General features: G+C 39.5%; 6 non-coding genes and 6 pseudogenes across 6 annotated transcripts; all 12 read right to left on the reverse strand.

Annotated features, from left to right (window-relative positions):
• Positions 1 to 10713: 10713 nt before the first annotated feature.
• On the reverse strand, positions 10714 to 10856 carry LOC120038462 (annotated as a pseudogene).
• Positions 10857 to 11551: 695 nt separating this feature from the next.
• Positions 11552 to 11670, reverse strand: LOC120038439. The gene has a single exon (XR_005475054.1). It is a non-coding gene; the product is annotated as a 5S ribosomal RNA (ribosomal RNA).
• A 684-nt stretch (positions 11671 to 12354) lies between these two features.
• LOC120038458 lies at positions 12355 to 12501 on the reverse strand (annotated as a pseudogene).
• A 691-nt stretch (positions 12502 to 13192) lies between these two features.
• LOC120038443 lies at positions 13193 to 13311 on the reverse strand. The gene has a single exon (XR_005475058.1). It is a non-coding gene; the product is annotated as a 5S ribosomal RNA (ribosomal RNA).
• A 685-nt stretch (positions 13312 to 13996) lies between these two features.
• On the reverse strand, positions 13997 to 14143 carry LOC120038459 (annotated as a pseudogene).
• Positions 14144 to 14834: 691 nt separating this feature from the next.
• Positions 14835 to 14953, reverse strand: LOC120038440. Its single transcript, XR_005475055.1, has one exon. It is a non-coding gene; the product is annotated as a 5S ribosomal RNA (ribosomal RNA).
• A 684-nt stretch (positions 14954 to 15637) lies between these two features.
• Positions 15638 to 15784, reverse strand: LOC120038460 (annotated as a pseudogene).
• A 691-nt stretch (positions 15785 to 16475) lies between these two features.
• LOC120038444 lies at positions 16476 to 16594 on the reverse strand. The gene has a single exon (XR_005475059.1). It is a non-coding gene; the product is annotated as a 5S ribosomal RNA (ribosomal RNA).
• Positions 16595 to 17278: 684 nt separating this feature from the next.
• LOC120038461 lies at positions 17279 to 17425 on the reverse strand (annotated as a pseudogene).
• Positions 17426 to 18116: 691 nt separating this feature from the next.
• On the reverse strand, positions 18117 to 18235 carry LOC120038445. Its single transcript, XR_005475060.1, has one exon. It is a non-coding gene; the product is annotated as a 5S ribosomal RNA (ribosomal RNA).
• A 684-nt stretch (positions 18236 to 18919) lies between these two features.
• LOC120038465 lies at positions 18920 to 19066 on the reverse strand (annotated as a pseudogene).
• A 691-nt stretch (positions 19067 to 19757) lies between these two features.
• LOC120038441 lies at positions 19758 to 19876 on the reverse strand. The gene has a single exon (XR_005475056.1). It is a non-coding gene; the product is annotated as a 5S ribosomal RNA (ribosomal RNA).
• Between the last annotated feature and the right edge of the window lie 522 nt (positions 19877 to 20398).

Consider the following 20398-nt stretch of genomic DNA (forward strand, 5'->3'; position numbering starts at 1 on the left):
AGGAAAAGTGTCTCCAGTGCCAACATTTTCCGCTAACGGTAACCACTTTGTGTTCTGATAATATCATATCACATCGACCTGCGTTAAATGCCGTTTAGGAATGCACTTGCACACAGAGTAGTGAAAAAGTAGTTTATTTTGTTTACTAGATTATATCAGTGAACCACTAGATTCCCATCATGCAACACTGTCGAAAAAATCACCAATTACTTTTTAATATCTTAACCCATCTGATATCACAAATGTTTGCGATATGACGAAATACAATCACATTCAGACACACACACACACACAGACAAATGCATGAAACCAATTGATTTATTATCGATAACATCTCAGATTCTCTTGTGCTTTTGATTTACTCCATAAAAGAAGGGTTGTAATTCCAACATGGAAAACACAGGGCCATCAGACACCAGTCCAGTTCCACTCCTCACCAGCATTATTTCCTTTGATCATTTGAACAGGGCGAGGGAGCACAGAGCACACACAAGCTGCATTCAGTAACAATATTCTTATTTGTCTTATGCATAAAAGGCAGTTGCTCCCTGACAACACAAGGAACTTTGATCGTATTAAAAGGGCAGGGGAGACTAGCCCATAGAAGCTGCATTTAGTCAATTCAGCATCAAATGCTTACTACAAGGCAGTGTTGCTGATGAAATAATGCCACACCCCCTAGTGGACAAAAGGCTTACAGCACCTGGTATTCCCAGGCGGTCTCCCATCCAAGTACTAACCAGGCCCGACCCTGCTTAGCTTCCGAGATCAGACGAGATCGGGCATATTTTTTTTTTTTTTTTTTTTTTTATTATAAAAAAGTTTCAATTACAATATTTTATCAAATGTACAATACACAAAAACCGAGACTAACATAGGCAGGTGAACAATTCACCCCCTATCAAATCAAAGAACTCAAATAAATAAAATACAACAAAAACTAATAAAAGCCTAACATAAATTCCAATCTCACAAAACAGGCATGTTGAAATCAACTCTCGAACAACTATGAAAACCAATAAATTAATAAACATACCAATACTTTCAAAAATTATAAGTGATTCTTCCACCATCCACGTTTGAAATCAACCCACTCCCCTCCACAAAAGCTTCATCAAAACATTCCTTTCCATAACAATAAAACATATCTATATGCTTCTTTAACAATACTACAAAAATATCCCACACCCTTACCTTCTTCCCCTCAAAAAAAGCATAATTCCTCCTACAAAAAATAGCATACCTCAAGAAACTCAAAACAACATTCAACAAACCCACATTAACACCCTCACATTTACCAGACACGCCAAATAACACCAATTCATCCCACACATATTTTTTCAAAATATCACCCCCCCAGTTTCTATGAATCATTCCCTTTACTTTACAAAATAAATCTTTTAACTCCTTACATTCCACAAACAAATGCATTAAATTTTCCGGTGACTCACCACATAAGTCACATTCTCTATTTATTTCCCTATTGATTTGATGTAAAACCACTTTTGTATATATACGATTATGCCTTATTTTAAAATCGTTACTTTCACATTCCATACTATTATATTTTACATTTAAAGTTTTCCATATCTTTTTTACGTCCAAAGTCGGAAAAATTCCTTTCCAAACTTTCTCCGCAGCTGGCCTTTTCACATTTTTCTCTACCATTATTTTATAGAATCTTTTCACTGGGATACTAGATAAATGAGCCTTCTCCTTACTGTTACCAATAAACAAATTTGGAAAGACAAATAAATCTTCCCTAACAACTTCACTATTTATTAAATCCACCCATTTACTTGGTATACTTTCTTTTATCTTCTCATACATATTTCTCACTGTTCCCCTACCCACCTCTACATCCCATTCATGGATGGTATCAAAAATAGCTTCCTCAGGAAAAAAACCTGGAATTACCTCATATGTGTAATCTTTTATTTGTCTAAGACCTGCACTCATGAATACTTCACTATATAACACCTTTTCTTTGTACTTAAGTTTCTCATTCAGAAAAACAGGATGATTCATAATTAGGTCAATATGCCCACACTCATAATACACATTAGGCAACAACTCTGCCCATGCATTTAACACTTCTTTATAAAAATCTGGTACCTTTTCACACATTTTCCTTTTAAGACCCATCAACAAACCATTATCTTCACATCCACCACTCTCATCTAAATAGACTTTGAAAAAATGTTTCCAGCCATAATCTAAGCTGTCATACAAATATTTCTTTACTATTTTTATCCTAATAGCTTTTCTTTTAACATCCAAATCTACAAGTTTTAAACCTCCATCATCATAGTCTGCTATCAATGTTTTCTGCGCAATTCTAACACCTTTACCATCCCATATAAAATTAGACACCACATTATTCAATTCATTTAGAACCCACTCTGGCATGTCTAGAACTCCCAAAACATACACAAGTTTAGATGATACCAAAGCATTTACTACAATTATTTTACCTTTTAACTTTAATTTTCTATTTTTCCAGAAATTCAAAGTTTGCTTGATTTTATTGAGGATCCCTGTCCAAGTTATATCCCTTGCCTCTTTCTCCTCTACACCAATATGTACTCCCAGCACCTTCATAAAATCCTTAGCTACCTTAAATGGAATCTCACACTTATTTGCATTGATATCCCCAAAGAACATAATTTCCGTCTTCTCTATATTAACTTCAGCCCCCGATGCCTTACAATAGATATCTATGATTTTCATAATGCTTTCAATGCTACCTACATCCTTCACAGTAAAAGTAGTGTCATCAGCGTACTGATGTATAACACTGACACCACCACCTGGGATTCCAACACCCCTCACCTCTTTGTCTCCAAGTATTAAAACAGCTAAAGGTTCCGTAGAAACACTGTACAACAGAGCTGACAAAGGACAACCCTGCCTTACTGACCTCTCTATAGGGAAAGTATCTGTTAACACTCCGTTACATTTAACACAACTTTTTGCTCCACTATACAACAAGTTAATCCAAGATACAAATTTTGGCCCAAAACCAAACCTCTCCAAAGTCTGTAGTAGAAAACTATGTTCCACTTTATCAAAAGCTTTCTTAAAATCTAAACTTAAAACTATACCACCTTCATTTTTCATTTGATTAACAACATCTCTAATTGTACAAATTACATCGGCAACATCTCTTCCGGGTATTCCGTAGGCTTGTGTTGATGTAATAATACTTCCAATCACCATTTTCATCCTATTAGCCAAAACTTTAGTCAGTATTTTATAATCTGAATTCAGAAGACTAATAGGCCTATAATTTTCTAACTTTAACCTACTGCCTCTATTTTTAAACAAGATGGTTAACATACCAATTGACATAGACTCAGGGATTTCCTTATTCTCTTCCATATACTGAAAAACCTTCAATAAAATGGGTGCCAAAATATCCACAAAAGCTTTATAGAATTCATTTGTTAAACCATCCAAACCTGGACTTTTATTTCCTTGAGTGTTCTCAATTGCTTTCTTGATTTCCACAATTGAAATATCTTCATCACACATCATTCTATCTGCCTGAGATACTTTGGCACTGATTTTCTCCAACACTTTTGCAACACACACTTTGTCCACATCATTCTTTTTATAAAGATTTCTGTAAAAGGATTCAACTGAATCTAAGATGTCAACAAAATCATTTACCTTTACACCTTTTTCATTTTCTAATTCTACAATATAACTCTTAAATTTCTTTCGTTTTTCAAGCCCCAGAAAAAAGGAAGTACATTTCTCTCCCTCCAAGGCGTACTGTGCCTTACTCCTAACAATAGCCCCTAAACATTTCTTTTTTTCATAAAACCCTAGCTCTGCATGGATTTTCAAATAGTTCACAACATCATAGTCTGGATCAGCATCAGCCTTTTCAAGTTCATGTAACATCCTATTTCTAAGCATTTTTTCTTTCTGCTTATCTAAACGGTTACGATTTTTAGAGTACCTAATACTCCTGTTTTTTACTTTAACTTTCACTTCCTCCCACCATAAACACACATTCTCTTTTAACAGTACATTAGACATTTCATCCTCTATACATTCAACAATTTCCTTTATATAACTTTCTTCCTTTAACAGACTGGCATTTAAACACCAGACACCTCCCCCCCTCATCTCCACAGCAAAACCTATCTGAAATGACATTACTGCATGATCACTGTATGCTGTAAAATTATATGTCATCTTCTGAACCTGCTGTACCACATCTACCTTTGCTAAACATAAATCAATTCTACTTTGTTTTAGTTCATTTAACACCACCTGCCTTCTCGAAAACTCTCTTCTATTTACATTTTCAGCCCTCCATATATCTACAAGATTTTCCTTATTCATTAATTCCCGTAAAGCATTTCTAGACGAATCATGTCTGAAACTATCACATCTCGAGACATCCATTCTAGTACACTTCACGTTAAAATCTCCTACTAGTATACAGTTCTCTGAACACAGTGTTCTTAGGTTATTAAACATATCTCTCCTTTCCGCTTCAATATTCGAAGCATAAACATTAATTAGACGAAAAATGACATTTTGCACTTCAAACTCAATAACAATAATTCTTCCCTGATTATCTGCATATACCTGCTTGACATTTTTAACCACATCATTTTTTACCAAAATAGCCACTCCACATGTTTTATCACTTCCGTGACTACAAAAAATGAGCTCAGACCATTTGCTCTTAATTTCCAGCATTTTGGCGTCCGTCCAATTAGTCTCTTGAAAACACCACATGTCCGTTTCAACAGACACCAAAACCTGCTCCAATTTGTTCATATTTCTTAAACTGTTGCCATTTAGTGATGCAACTCTAATCATTGTTAATATATGCAGAAATATAGCCAAAAACAAACATGTCATTTCAAAATAGACTTTTTCTTTTTTCCAGATCCCGTCACCTCCTTAGCTTTCACTAATGCTCTCTTATTTCTAGCAAACCGCTGAAAATCCTCAATATCTATTTCTTCGTCTGACTCCTGACTTGTACTTGTAAGGGGAGCAACATCCAAGCCTTTTGTAAAACATTCTTTAACCTTTACCGAACCTCAACCCCGTATCCGGGATCACCCCCCACCCCCCACACACTGATTAGCATAGCTAGCATAGCTTCACAAGTAGATAGTAGCATCTAAATATCATTAAATCACAAGTCCAAGACACCAGATGAAAGATACAGATCTTGTGAATAAAGCCACCATTTCAGATTTTTAAAATGTTTTACAGGGAAGACAAAATATGTAAATCTATTAGCTAAACACGTTAGCAAAATACACCACTATTCTAACTCCATCAGTTTCTTACTCCTTCAGGTGCTATCACCAATTCGGCTCAACTAAGATATTGATAGCCAATAACCTATAAAAAAAACCATCAGATGACAGTCTGATAACATATTCATGGTATAGGATAGTTTTTGTTAGAAAAAAGTGCATATTTCAGGTAGAAATCACAGTTTACAATTGCACCGACCATCACAAATCGACTAGAATTACTAGATAGAGCAACGTGTATGACCAATTTACTCATCATAAAACATTTCATAAAAATAGACAAAGCATAGCAATGGAAAGACCCAGTTCTTGTGATTTCAGACCATATTTCAGATTTTCTAAGCGTTTTTCAGCGAAAACACAATAAATCGATAAGTTAGCATACTACATGTGCAAACGTTACCAGAGCATCGATTCCAGCCAAAGAGCGCTATAACGTCAACATCGCCAAAAGATATTAATTTTTTCACTAACCTTCTCAGAATTCTTCCGATGACACTCCTGTAACATCATTTTACAACATACATATACAGTTTGTTCGAAAAGGTGCATATTTAGCCATACAAAACCGTGGTTACACAATAAAAATACTAGGAAATCAAGCCTCAATATGTCTGACGTCATCTATCAGAGTGATCTAGTTTAATTGAAAGCTAATCATATACTTGACTAAAAAATACAGGGTTGACAGGAATCGAAAGACAAATTAGTTCTTAATGCAACCGCTGATTTACATTTGTAAAATTATCCTTACTTTTCAATACAGGGTTCGCCAAGTGAAGCTATACCAAACAAAATGGCGAAATATGCGTTTAAAATATTTCGACAGAACAACAATTTATCATATTAAATATTGCTTACTATGAGCTGTTCTTCCATCATATTCTTGGGCAATGTATCCTTTCTATGTTATAAACGTCTTTTGGTCGATAGATGTCCTCTGTCCTTCGAAATATCCACTAACGATCGAACGGGACCCCAAAACGTGTCCAAAGTTTCAGAGTGCACAACAAAGAAATTCCTCAAAATCGCACTAAACGGATATAATTTCCTATAAAACGGTTTAAATTAACTACCTTATGATGTTTCTAAGTCCTATATCGAATTAAATTACAGACGGATACATTTCAAGTTGATAACCGAGCCTGTGAAAATGGCGTCCGGAGGTCCCTTCCTGCGTAAGGGCGAGCGTCGAAAGGGGGGCTACTCTCACTCCTTGGTCTTTTATAACCTCTGAGAGCTACGGAGAAGGCCCATTCCACTTCTCATTGGTTACTGACATCCAGGGGAAGGCGGGTGCAGTTCGTGTCGTTCCATAGGATAGACAGAGACCTTAAAAACTGATCTGAAACCAGAGCTTCGCTCTCAGACCTTTCACTGTCTGTCATGGATTTCGCTGTAGAAAGAGTTCTGGGTCACCCACAGACATCATTTCAACGTTGTATGAAACTAGAAGGTGTTTTCTATCCAATATAATTAATAATATGCATATTGTACGAGCAAGAATTGAGTACTAGGCAGTTTAATTTGGAGACGACAAAATGCTAATTCGGAACAGCACCCCCTGTAGTCGCAAGAAGTTAACTTCTTGCGACTACAGGGGGTGCTGTTCCGAATTAGCATTTTGTCGTCTCCAAATTAAACTGCCTAGTACTCAATTCTTGCTCGTACAATATGCATATTATTAATTCTATTGGAAAGAAAACACTTTCTAGTTTCATACAAAGTTGGAATGATGTCTGTGGGTGACCCAGAACTCTTTCTACAGCGAAATCCATGACAGACAGTGAAAGGTCTGAGAGCGAAGCTCTGGTTTCAGATCAGTTTTTAAGGTCTCTGTCTATCCTATGGAACGACACGAACTGCACCCGCCTTCCCCTGGATGTCAGTAACCAATGAGAAGTGGAATGGGCCTTCTCCGTAGCTCTCAGAGGTTATAAAAGACCAAGGAGTGAGAGTAGCCCCCCTTTCGACGCTCGCCCTTACGCAGGAAGGGACCTCCGGACGCCATTTTCACAGGCTCGGTTATCAACTTGAAATGTATCCGTCTGTAATTTAATTCGATATAGGACTTAGAAACATCATAAGGTAGTTAATTTAAACCGTTTTATAGGAAATTATATCCGTTTAGTGCGATTTTGAGGAATTTCTTTGTTGTGCACTCTGAAACTTTGGACACGTTTTTGGGTCCCGTTCGATCGTTAGTGGATATTTCGAAGGACAGAGGACATCTATCGACCAAAAGACGTTTATAACATAGAAAGGATACATTGCCCAAGAATATGATGGAAGAACAGCTCATAGTAAGCAATATTTAATATGATAAATTGTTGTTCTGTCGAAATATTTTAAACGCATATTTCGCCATTTTGTTTGGTGTAGCTTCACTTGGCGAACCCTGTATTGAAAAGTAAGGATAATTTTACAAATGTAAATCAGCGGTTGCATTAAGAACTAATTTGTCTTTCGATTCCTGTCAACCCTGTATTTTTTAGTCAAGTATATGATTAGCTTTCAATTAAACTAGATCACTCTGATAGATGACGTCAGACATATTGAGGCTTGATTTCCTAGTATTTTTATTGTGTAACCACGGTTTTGTATGGCTAAATATGCACCTTTTCGAACAAACTGTATATGTATGTTGTAAAATGATGTTACAGGAGTGTCATCGGAAGAATTCTGAGAAGGTTAGTGAAAAAATTAATATCTTTTGGCGATGTTGACGTTATAGCGCTCTTTGGCTGGAATCGATGCTCTGGTAACGTTTGCACATGTAGTATGCTAACTTATCGATTTATTGTGTTTTCGCTGAAAAACGCTTAGAAAATCTGAAATATGGTCTGAAATCACAAGAACTGGGTCTTTCCATTGCTATGCTTTGTCTATTTTTATGAAATGTTTTATGATGAGTAAATTGGTCATACACGTTGCTCTATCTAGTAATTCTAGTCGATTTGTGATGGTCGGTGCAATTGTAAACTGTGATTTCTACCTGAAATATGCACTTTTTTCTAACAAAAACTATCCTATACCATGAATATGTTATCAGACTGTCATCTGATGGTTTTTTTTATAGGTTATTGGCTATCAATATCTTAGTTGAGCCGAATTGGTGATAGCACCTGAAGGAGTAAGAAACTGATGGAGTTAGAATAGTGGTGTATTTTGCTAACGTGTTTAGCTAATAGATTTACATATTTTGTCTTCCCTGTAAAACATTTTAAAAATCTGAAATGGTGGCTTTATTCACAAGATCTGTATCTTTCATCTGGTGTCTTGGACTTGTGATTTAATGATATTTAGATGCTACTATCTACTTGTGAAGCTATGCTAGCTATGCTAATCAGTGTGTGGGGGGTGGGGGGTGATCCCGGATACGGGGTTGAGGTTCGGTAAAGGTTAACAGTGCCATCAACTCCAGTGGACCCAGCCCTCTCCTTGGTTTCATTTTCACACAGGTTTAAAGCTGGTTCAGGCACCTGAGAAGCACCTTGCACCATCTCTAACTGTGTATCCAATTCACCAATCATGTGCTGCTGCTCCACCTTGTCAGCAGCAGAGACCAAGACTGCGTCTCGAGTACTGCCAGAAGGCATTACATACTCTCCAAGCATATCTATAGCTGTCTCTGGAATCACCTGCGACACACTTTCCATATCACTCTCTTCCTCCCCCTCCATAGTCTCACTCCTCTCAACCTCTTCTTCAGTAATGAGGTCCAGTGTTTGCAGAAATAAGACATCCTTTTCCTTCTTACATTTACATCTGTCCTTAGGTCTGTCACACCTTCTACACATATCACCGATGTTCGAACATTCTCTGGCATAATGTCCTTGTTCACCACATTTATGACATACAAATTCTGGACATTCTTTGAGTATGTGTCCCGGTTGAATACATAGTCTACATACCTTCACTTGGTTATCGTGGATCACTCGGAAATATTCAAATCCTTCTACAGTATTGAATTTGGTTGAGTAAGGTAATGATTGCACACTGTCCGTAAACTTCACCTTACAAAATCTCGTCCCGTCCACAATGTCCGTTCCTGGCCACATCCTCCTCTTGATTGGTGTTGTTGCGTTCACATTCCATCCTTGTAATTTGTCATGTATTTCCTCATCCGTAATATATGCCGGCATGTTCAAAAAGGACACCACAAGTTCATCATTTCCCAGTTCTTTCGCCATTATTTGGCAGCTCTTTATTTTTAGCCCGTCTAGTAGTCTTTCTTTTCCTTTCGCGTGTGACATGGTTATTTCGTACTTATTTCTGTCCTTCATTCTACATCCCAATATCATTCCACATACTTCTTTTATTCCTCTCAGCAATTCCATCGTTGTTATTTTTTCTTCTCCAATAACTTCCACGTTCACCGTCAATTCTTTCTCATATTTTCTTCTCCTCAACTCTTCATTCGACGCTCTTTTTTCTCCGTTGTCCATTCTCATTGTTGTTGTTATTCTTGATGTCGAAGCCATTGTATCCGTCCAATTATTTTACTTAGAATCCCCCAAACAGCTCACGCCGTTGGGGGATAAAAACGCAAATATTTACAAAGAAAATAAGCTACACTCCCCACACAAACTTCCAAACTTAAAGTATATAAACCAGCAAAACCAAAAACGATTTTCTCTCTACAAACAATTCACAAACAATCCAACACCTGCTGCTCACTCACTTCCTGAAACTTCCAAAAAGGGGCATATTCAGGCTGGTATGGCCATAAGCGAAGGTACATCTCTTGGCACACCATATAAAGTCAAAGTGAGTCTGATAAACAGACATTGCATTCTCACCAATTAGATAAGCAGCTTGAACTTTGGCTCACTCAAAAAGTGGAAGAAATTACATATACTGTAGCCATCACTTTTTAGCACAGAGAGTTGGATGAAATACAAACAAACCTTGCAAACATTTCTAAGCGAGGGCACATATTTCAGCCTTGTGGGAAAAAACGGACAAATACAATGACTTCTGACAAATACATCATCAGCAACAGTTTCCCATGCAGCTATCCTACTAGCCACAATAAATACACAAAAGCTCTGGATGTTGAAAACCTATTGCATTGTTCTGTGCTAAGGAGGAACGCATGTATGGACAATTTCATATTGGAAGCGCATGGGGCGCGTATGACACATCATGACCGGGGGGGGGGTTAGAGTGGCTTCTCAACTATCTCCTGATTGAAGTACCAGCGTGGCATAAATACAATGCTGCATTTCGCAACATAATGTTTCGACAAAATGCCAACAATATTTTGCTACAAACAAATGTTTCCACCTTTCGATTGGTCCACAAAGTCTCCTTCACAACTGACTTCAAAGATCTCCATAAGCACAGTCAGTTGACTCAAATCATCCTTAAGCCTGCCGCCAAGCAACAGTTTATCATTAACAAAGACATCAGGGTAAAGCTCAAACGAGCACTACCATAAATTTTGCAATCGGATTCCCACATTTGGAAAATTCGCAAGGGGTCAGCACAGCCAGAGTGCAATGGCTGAGCCCCACACCGGGTGAACCACCTTCTTGATCACGGTATCTCTTCTGCTTTGTGGAGGAAAAGTGTCTCCAGTGCCAACATTTTCCGCTAACGGTAACCACTTTGTGTTCTGATAATATCATATCACATCGACCTGCGTTAAATGCCGTTTAGGAATGCACTTGCACACAGAGTAGTGAAAAAGTAGTTTATTTTGTTTACTAGATTATATCAGTGAACCACTAGATTCCCATCATGCAACACTGTCGAAAAAATCACCAATTACTTTTTAATATCTTAACCCATCTGATATCACAAATGTTTGCGATATGACGAAATACAATCACATTCAGACACACACACACACACAGACAAATGCATGAAACCAATTGATTTATTATCGATAACATCTCAGATTCTCTTGTGCTTTTGATTTACTCCATAAAAGAAGGGTTGTAATTCCAACATGGAAAACACAGGGCCATCAGACACCAGTCCAGTTCCACTCCTCACCAGCATTATTTCCTTTGATCATTTGAACAGGGCGAGGGAGCACAGAGCACACACAAGCTGCATTCAGTAACAATATTCTTATTTGTCTTATGCATAAAAGGCAGTTGCTCCCTGACAACACAAGGAACTTTGATCGTATTAAAAGGGCAGGGGAGACTAGCCCATAGAAGCTGCATTTAGTCAATTCAGCATCAAATGCTTACTACAAGGCAGTGTTGCTGATGAAATAATGCCACACCCCCTAGTGGACAAAAGGCTTACAGCACCTGGTATTCCCAGGCGGTCTCCCATCCAAGTACTAACCAGGCCCGACCCTGCTTAGCTTCCGAGATCAGACGAGATCGGGCATATTCAGGCTGGTATGGCCATAAGTGAAGGTACATCTCTTGGCACACCATATAAAGTCAAAGTGAGTCTGATAAACAGACATTGCATTCTCACCAATTAGATAAGCAGCTTGAACTTTGGCTCACTCAAAAAGTGGAAGAAATTACATATACTGTAGCCATCACTTTTTAGCACAGAGAGTTGGATGAAATACAAACAAACCTTGCAAACATTTCTAAGCGAGGGCACATATTTCAGCCTTGTGGGAAAAAACGGACAAATACAATGACTTCTGACAAATACATCATCAGCAACAGTTTCCCATGCAGCTATCCTACTAGCCACAATAAATACACAAAAGCTCTGGATGTTGAAAACCTATTGCATTGTTCTGTGCTAAGGAGGAACGCATGTATGGACAATTTCATATTGGAAGCGCATGGGGCGCGTATGACACATCATGACCGGGGGGGGGTTAGAGTGGCTTCTCAAATATCTCCTAATTGAAGTACCAGCGTGGCATAAATACAATGCTGCATTTCGCAACATAATGTTTCGACAAAATGCCAACAATATTTTGCTACAAACAAATGTTTCCACCTTTCGATTGGTCCACAAAGTCTCCTTCACAACTGACTTCAAAGATCTCCATAAGCACAGTCAGTTGACTCAAGTCATCCTTAAGCCTGCCGCCAAGCAACAGTTTATCATTAACAAAGACATCAGGGTAAAGCTCAAACGAGCACTACCATAAATTTTGCAATCGGATTCCCACATTTGGAAAATTCGCAAGGGGTCAGCACAGCCAGAGTGCAATGGCTGAGCCCCACACCGGGTGAACCACCTTCTTGATCACGGTATCTCTTCTGCTTAGTGGAGGAAAAGTGTCTCCAGTGCCAACATTTTCCGCTAACGGTAACCACTTTGTGTTCTGATAATATCATATCACATCGACCTGCGTTAAATGCCGTTTAGGAATGCACTTGCACACAGAGTAGTGAAAAAGTAGTTTATTTTGTTTACTAGATTATATCAGTGAACCACTAGATTCCCATCATGCAACACTGTCGAAAAAATCACCAATTACTTTTTAATATCTTAACCCATCTGATATCACAAATGTTTGCGATATGACGAAATACAATCACATTCAGACACACACACACACACAGACAAATGCATGAAACCAATTGATTTATTATCGATAACATCTCAGATTCTCTTGTGCTTTTGATTTACTCCATAAAAGAAGGGTTGTAATTCCAACATGGAAAACACAGGGCCATCAGACACCAGTCCAGTTCCACTCCTCACCAGCATTATTTCCTTTGATCATTTGAACAGGGCGAGGGAGCACAGAGCACACACAAGCTGCATTCAGTAACAATATTCTTATTTGTCTTATGCATAAAAGGCAGTTGCTCCCTGACAACACAAGGAACTTTGATCGTATTAAAAGGGCAGGGGAGACTAGCCCATAGAAGCTGCATTTAGTCAATTCAGCATCAAATGCTTACTACAAGGCAGTGTTGCTGATGAAATAATGCCACACCCCCTAGTGGACAAAAGGCTTACAGCACCTGGTATTCCCAGGCGGTCTCCCATCCAAGTGCTAACCAGGCCCGACCCTGCTTAGCTTCCGAGATCAGACGAGATCGGGCATAATCAGGCTGGTATGGCCATAAGCGAAGGTACATCTCTTGGCACACCATATAAAGTCAAAGTGAGTCTGATAAACAGACATTGCATTCTCACCAATTAGATAAGCAGCTTGAACTTTGGCTCACTCAAAAAGTGGAAGAAATTACATATACTGTAGCCATCACTTTTTAGCACAGAGAGTTGGATGAAATACAAACAAACCTTGCAAACATTTCTAAGCGAGGGCACATATTTCAGCCTTGTGGGAAAAAACGGACAAATACAATGACTTCTGACAAATACATCATCAGCAACAGTTTCCCATGCAGCTATCCTACTAGCCACAATAAATACACAAAAGCTCTGGATGTTGAAAACCTATTGCATTGTTCTGTGCTAAGGAGGAACGCATGTATGGACAATTTCATATTGGAAGCGCATGGGGCGCGTATGACACATCATGACCGGGGGGGGGGTTAGAGTGGCTTCTCAACTATCTCCTGATTGAAGTACCAGCGTGGCATAAATACAATGCTGCATTTCGCAACATAATGTTTCGACAAAATGCCAACAATATTTTGCTACAAACAAATGTTTCCACCTTTCGATTGGTCCACAAAGTCTCCTTCACAACTGACTTCAAAGATCTCCATAAGCACAGTCAGTTGACTCAAATCATCCTTAAGCCTGCCGCCAAGCAACAGTTTATCATTAACAAAGACATCAGGGTAAAGCTCAAACGAGCACTACCATAAATTTTGCAATCGGATTCCCACATTTGGAAAATTCGCAAGGGGTCAGCACAGCCAGAGTGCAATGGCTGAGCCCCACACCGGGTGAACCACCTTCTTGATCACGGTATCTCTTCTGCTTAGTGGAGGAAAAGTGTCTCCAGTGCCAACATTTTCCGCTAACGGTAACCACTTTGTGTTCTGATAATATCATATCACATCGACCTGCGTTAAATGCCGTTTAGGAATGCACTTGCACACAGAGTAGTGAAAAAGTAGTTTATTTTGTTTACTAGATTATATCAGTGAACCACTAGATTCCCATCATGCAACACTGTCGAAAAAATCACCAATTACTTTTTAATATCTTAACCCATCTGATATCACAAATGTTTGCGATATGACGAAATACAATCACATTCAGACACACACACACACACAGACAAATGCATGAAACCAATTGATTTATTATCGATAACATCTCAGATTCTCTTGTGCTTTTGATTTACTCCATAAAAGAAGGGTTGTAATTCCAACATGGAAAACACAGGGCCATCAGACACCAGTCCAGTTCCACTCCTCACCAGCATTATTTCCTTTGATCATTTGAACAGGGCGAGGGAGCACAGAGCACACACAAGCTGCATTCAGTAACAATATTCTTATTTGTCTTATGCATAAAAGGCAGTTGCTCCCTGACAACACAAGGAACTTTGATCGTATTAAAAGGGCAGGGGAGACTAGCCCATAGAAGCTGCATTTAGTCAATTCAGCATCAAATGCTTACTACAAGGCAGTGTTGCTGATGAAATAATGCCACACCCCCTAGTGGACAAAAGGCTTACAGCACCTGGTATTCCCAGGCGGTCTCCCATCCAAGTACTAACCAGGCCCGACCCTGCTTAGCTTCCGAGATCAGACGAGATCGGGCATATTCAGGCTGGTATGGCCATAAGTGAAGGTACATCTCTTGGCACACCATATAAAGTCAAAGTGAGTCTGATAAACAGACATTGCATTCTCACCAATTAGATAAGCAGCTTGAACTTTGGCTCACTCAAAAAGTGGAAGAAATTACATATACTGTAGCCATCACTTTTTAGCACAGAGAGTTGGATGAAATACAAACAAACCTTGCAAACATTTCTAAGCGAGGGCACATATTTCAGCCTTGTGGGAAAAAACGGACAAATACAATGACTTCTGACAAATACATCATCAGCAACAGTTTCCCATGCAGCTATCCTACTAGCCACAATAAATACACAAAAGCTCTGGATGTTGAAAACCTATTGCATTGTTCTGTGCTAAGGAGGAACGCATGTATGGACAATTTCATATTGGAAGCGCATGGGGCGCGTATGACACATCATGACCGGGGGGGGGTTAGAGTGGCTTCTCAAATATCTCCTAATTGAAGTACCAGCGTGGCATAAATACAATGCTGCATTTCGCAACATAATGTTTCGACAAAATGCCAACAATATTTTGCTACAAACAAATGTTTCCACCTTTCGATTGGTCCACAAAGTCTCCTTCACAACTGACTTCAAAGATCTCCATAAGCACAGTCAGTTGACTCAAGTCATCCTTAAGCCTGCCGCCAAGCAACAGTTTATCATTAACAAAGACATCAGGGTAAAGCTCAAACGAGCACTACCATAAATTTTGCAATCGGATTCCCACATTTGGAAAATTCGCAAGGGGTCAGCACAGCCAGAGTGCAATGGCTGAGCCCCACACCGGGTGAACCACCTTCTTGATCACGGTATCTCTTCTGCTTAGTGGAGGAAAAGTGTCTCCAGTGCCAACATTTTCCGCTAACGGTAACCACTTTGTGTTCTGATAATATCATATCACATCGACCTGCGTTAAATGCCGTTTAGGAATGCACTTGCACACAGAGTAGTGAAAAAGTAGTTTATTTTGTTTACTAGATTATATCAGTGAACCACTAGATTCCCATCATGCAACACTGTCGAAAAAATCACCAATTACTTTTTAATATCTTAACCCATCTGATATCACAAATGTTTGCGATATGACGAAATACAATCACATTCAGACACACACACACACACAGACAAATGCATGAAACCAATTGATTTATTATCGATAACATCTCAGATTCTCTTGTGCTTTTGATTTACTCCATAAAAGAAGGGTTGTAATTCCAACATGGAAAACACAGGGCCATCAGACACCAGTCCAGTTCCACTCCTCACCAGCATTATTTCCTTTGATCATTTGAACAGGGCGAGGGAGCACAGAGCACACACAAGCTGCATTCAGTAACAATATTCTTATTTGTCTTATGCATAAAAGGCAGTTGCTCCCTGACAACACAAGGAACTTTGATCGTATTAAAAGGGCAGGGGAGACTAGCCCATAGAAGCTGCATTTAGTCAATTCAGCATCAAATGCTTACTACAAGGCAGTGTTGCTGATGAAATAATGCCACACCCCCTAGTGGACAAAAGGCTTACAGCACCTGGTATTCCCAGGCGGTCTCCCATCCAAGTGCTAACCAGGCCCGACCCTGCTTAGCTTCCGAGATCAGACGAGATCGGGCATAATCAGGCTGGTATGGCCATAAGCGAAGGTACATCTCTTGGCACACCATATAAAGTCAAAGTGAGTCTGATAAACAGACATTGCATTCTCACCAATTAGATAAGCAGCTTGAACTTTGGCTCACTCAAAAAGTGGAAGAAATTACATATACTGTAGCCATCACTTTTTAGCACAGAGAGTTGGATGAAATACAAACAAACCTTGCAAACATTTCTAAGCGAGGGCACATATTTCAGCCTTGTGGGAAAAAACGGACAAATACAATGACTTCTGACAAATACATCATCAGCAACAGTTTCCCATGCAGCTATCCTACTAGCCACAATAAATACACAAAAGCTCTGGATGTTGAAAACCTATTGCATTGTTCTGTGCTAAGGAGGAACGCATGTATGGACAATTTCATATTGGAAGCGCATGGGGCGCGTATGACACATCATGACCGGGGGGGGGTTAGAGTGGCTTCTCAAATATCTCCTAATTGAAGTACCAGCGTGGCATAAATACAATGCTGCATTTCGCAACATAATGTTTCGACAAAATGCCAACAATATTTTGCTACAAACAAATGTTTCCACTTTTCGATTGGTCCACAAAGTCTCCTTCACAACTGACTTCAAAGATCTCCATAAGCACAGTCAGTTGACTCAAGTCATCCTTAAGCCTGCCGCCAAGCAACAGTTTATCATTAACAAAGACATCAGGGTAAAGCTCAAACGAGCACTACCATAAATTTTGCAATCGGATTCCCACATTTGGAAAATTCGCAAGGGGTCAGCACAGCCAGAGTGCAATGGCTGAGCCCCACACCGGGTGAACCACCTTCTTGATCACGGTATCTCTTCTGCTTAGTGGAGGAAAAGTGTCTCCAGTGCCAACATTTTCCGCTAACGGTAACCACTTTGTGTTCTGATAATATCATATCACATCGACCTGCGTTAAATGCCGTTTAGGAATGCACTTGCACACAGAGTAGTGAAAAAGTAGTTTATTTTGTTTACTAGATTATATCAGTGAACCACTAGATTCCCATCATGCAACACTGTCGAAAAAATCACCAATTACTTTTTAATATCTTAACCCATCTGATATCACAAATGTTTGCGATATGACGAAATACAATCACATTCAGACACACACACACACACAGACAAATGCATGAAACCAATTGATTTATTATCGATAACATCTCAGATTCTCTTGTGCTTTTGATTTACTCCATAAAAGAAGGGTTGTAATTCCAACATGGAAAACACAGGGCCATCAGACACCAGTCCAGTTCCACTCCTCACCAGCATTATTTCCTTTGATCATTTGAACAGGGCGAGGGAGCACAGAGCACACACAAGCTGCATTCAGTAACAATATTCTTATTTGTCTTATGCATAAAAGGCAGTTGCTCCCTGACAACACAAGGAACTTTGATCGTATTAAAAGGGCAGGGGAGACTAGCCCATAGAAGCTGCATTTAGTCAATTCAGCATCAAATGCTTACTACAAGGCAGTGTTGCTGATGAAATAATGCCACACCCCCTAGTGGACAAAAGGCTTACAGCACCTGGTATTCCCAGGCGGTCTCCCATCCAAGTGCTAACCAGGCCCGACCCTGCTTAGCTTCCGAGATCAGACGAGATCGGGCATAATCAGGCTGGTATGGCCATAAGCGAAGGTACATCTCTTGGCACACCATATAAAGTCAAAGTGAGTCTGATAAACAGACATTGCATTCTCACCAATTAGATAAGCAGCTTGAACTTTGGCTCACTCAAAAAGTGGAAGAAATTACATATACTGTAGCCATCACTTTTTAGCACAGAGAGTTGGATGAAATACAAACAAACCTTGCAAACATTTCTAAGCGAGGGCACATATTTCAGCCTTGTGGGAAAAAACGGACAAATACAATGACTTCTGACAAATACATCATCAGCAACAGTTTCCCATGCAGCTATCCTACTAGCCACAATAAATACACAAAAGCTCTGGATGTTGAAAACCTATTGCATTGTTCTGTGCTAAGGAGGAACGCATGTATGGACAATTTCATATTGGAAGCGCATGGGGCGCGTATGACACATCATGACCGGGGGGGGGTTAGAGTGGCTTCTCAAATATCTCCTAATTGAAGTACCAGCGTGGCATAAATACAATGCTGCATTTCGCAACATAATGTTTCGACAAAATGCCAACAATATTTTGCTACAAACAAATGTTTCCACTTTTCGATTGGTCCACAAAGTCTCCTTCACAACTGACTTCAAAGATCTCCATAAGCACAGTCAGTTGACTCAAGTCATCCTTAAGCCTGCCGCCAAGCAACAGTTTATCATTAACAAAGACATCAGGGTAAAGCTCAAACGAGCACTACCATACATTTTGCAATCGGATTCCCACATTTGGAAATTTCGCAAGGGGTCAGCACAGCCAGAGTGCAATGGCTGAGCCCCACACCGGGTGAACCACCTTCTTGATCACGGTATCTCTTCTGCTTAGTGGAGGAAAAGTGTCTCCAGTGCCAACATTTTCCGCTAACGGTAACCACTTTGTGTTCTGATAATATCATATCACATCGACCTGCGTTAAATGCCGTTTAGGAATGCACTTGCACACAGAGTAGTGAAAAAGTAGTTTATTTTGTTTACTAGATTATATCAGTGAACCACTAGATTCCCATCATGCAACACTGTCGAAAAAATCACCAATTACTTTTTAATATCTTAACCCATCTGATATCACAAATGTTTGCGATATGACGAAATACAATCACATTCAGACACACACACACACACAGACAAATGCATGAAACCAATTGATTTATTATCGATAACATCTCAGATTCTCTTGTGCTTTTGATTTACTCCATAAAAGAAGGGTTGTAATTCCAACATGGAAAACACAGGGCCATCAGACACCAGTCCAGTTCCACTCCTCACCAGCATTATTTCCTTTGATCATTTGAACAGGGCGAGGGAGCACAGAGCACACACAAGCTGCATTCAGTAACAATATTCTTATTTGTCTTATGCATAAAAGGCAGTTGCTCCCTGACAACACAAGGAACTTTGATCGTATTAAAAGGGCAGGGGAGACTAGCCCATAGAAGCTGCATTTAGTCAATTCAGCATCAAATGCTTACTACAAGGCAGTGTTGCTGATGAAATAATGCCACACCCCCTAGTGGACAAAAGGCTTACAGCACCTGGTATTCCCAGGCGGTCTCCCATCCAAGTACTAACCAGGCCTGACCCTGCTTAGCTTCCGAGATCAGACGAGATCGGGCATATTCAGGCTGGTATGGCCATAAGCGAAGGTACATCTCTTGGCACACCATATAAAGTCAAAGTGAGTCTGATAAACAGACATTGCATTCTCACCAATTAGATAAGCAGCTTGAACTTTGGCTCACTCAAAAGTGGAAGAAATTACATATACTGTAGCCATCACTTTTTAGCACAGAGAGTTGGATGAAATACAAACAAACCTTGCAAACATTTCTAAGCGAGGGCACATATTTCAGCCTTGTGGGAAAAAACGGACAAATACAATGACTTCTGACAAATACATCATCAGCAACAGTTTCCCATGCAGCTATCCTACTAGCCACAATAAATACACAAAAGCTCTGGATGTTGAAAACCTATTGCATTGTTCTGTGCTAAGGCGGAACGCATGTATGGACAATTTCATATTGGAAGCGCATGGGGCGCGTATGACACATCATGACCGGGGGGGGGTTAGAGTGGCTTCTCAAATATCTCCTAATTGAAGTACCAGCGTGGCATAAATACAATGCTGCATTTCGCAACATAATGTTTCGACAAAATGCCA

This window comes from Salvelinus namaycush, unplaced genomic scaffold (genome assembly GCF_016432855.1).
Source record: "Salvelinus namaycush isolate Seneca unplaced genomic scaffold, SaNama_1.0 Scaffold2201, whole genome shotgun sequence".
Classification (NCBI taxonomy): Eukaryota; Metazoa; Chordata; class Actinopteri; order Salmoniformes; family Salmonidae; genus Salvelinus; species Salvelinus namaycush.